The following is a 1,460-nucleotide window of genomic DNA, read 5'->3' as shown; positions in this document are numbered from 1 at the left end:
CCTACCTCGGCCAACTAAAGGTGACATTCAATCACAGGAGATTATGGTATTGAACTCTGTGTTGCTCTGTCTTTTGCCTAATGCTGCAGCCTTTCAGAGCACCCAAAGGGTATAATTTTAATGAAAATAATAAATGAAATAAAGCTCTTATGCATTAAGTACTCAAGTAGGATGATTATACTGCATTTCAGTCTTGATCTCTCCCCCTCTTTAAATCTTGATGAAAAAAAAATCTATATACCAGCCTAGGGAAAGGAATCACTATTTAAGGCAGAAAACAAGCTATTAGACATGTAAATTCACACAGAGAGAGAGAGCCAGAGAGCCAGAGAGCCAGAGAGAGGTGCACACAAATATGTGGGGCAGGTTTATATACAGATCATAGCCAAGCTGAGCCGGCATGTGGTCAGTCTGGGCCATATCCCTCACTATGTCCCCAGAGATGTGGCCAGTCCACTGGGAGAGTGCTTCCAAGTTCAAGAGTTTGATGACCTGGTCTATCAACCACTTGATCTTGGACAAGGAGATGCCCCCTGGCTTTCCAGTGAGGTCTTCATGTACAGGACTGTATCACTCCAGGTGATGCTCACAAAGTTCAGGATGTGCTTAAGTAAGCACCAGGGGTGCAGCATCAACTCCTCATAGTATACAGGCAGGCATTTTTCCCTGGCCACCTCCATGCACTATGCATACATCACCTTGATTGCCTGTTCCCCTTCATAAAAGAGTCTCCATAGCTGCTGAGGTCAAAGCCTGAGATGGTGACCTTGCAAGTGATCATGGAGTGCACCCAGGCCCAGCTGTCTTCACCATTAGCAGAAATTTGGAGTTGGGGAACAGGTGTGTCAGGTAGACGAAGGACTTGAGTGTGAAGGGGTCCTTGTTACAAAGCATGAGTGCTGGCTCACCATGCTTGGCAATCACCTCCAGGATGAAGGCCTGCCTGGTGGTATGTAGCACCTCATCTGTCACACCTGCCTCGTCCAGATGCTTCTCCTGGCCAGACTTTGACCAGGTCTACTCTATAGCCAGTACATGAAGAATGATGCACGTCTCCTCCCCACAGCATACTTCATTGTGTACACGAGGGTGGTGCCTCTGGGAGGCGTGCCACCCACAAAGACAAGCGGCATGTCCTTGCCATAGCAGTACTCCACCTGGTTGGCAACAAGCATCACCAGTTTCTCGTGCTCTGACCACATCCTCTTTGGGACCCTCATTCTGTCCCCTCGCCCCCCAGCACCATCTGTACACAAATTGCCTCCCCCTTTAGCATGAAATCTATTTTATTTGAGACAGGATCTCACTACCTTGCACTGTTTGGCATGAAACTCACTGTGTAGAACAAGCTGACGGTAGCATGTATTTTAGTAAAGATGAGAGGAAGCTGTCTTCTATCTTACTAGTCAAAACCCTATGGAACAGATTACATGGGGAGATGAGACCTGTACTGCCTCTTT

At 47.3% G+C, this 1,460-nt stretch overlaps 1 pseudogene; it reads right to left on the bottom strand.

The window, feature by feature from the left end:
- Positions 1-285: 285 nt before the first annotated feature.
- LOC114704137 lies at positions 286-1,220 on the bottom strand (annotated as a pseudogene).
- Between the last annotated feature and the right edge of the window lie 240 nt (positions 1,221-1,460).

The sequence above is a fragment of the Peromyscus leucopus genome, chromosome X (genome assembly GCF_004664715.2).
Source record: "Peromyscus leucopus breed LL Stock chromosome X, UCI_PerLeu_2.1, whole genome shotgun sequence".
NCBI classification, from domain to species: domain Eukaryota; kingdom Metazoa; phylum Chordata; class Mammalia; order Rodentia; family Cricetidae; genus Peromyscus; species Peromyscus leucopus.
This window is presented reverse-complemented; position numbering and strand designations above follow the sequence as displayed.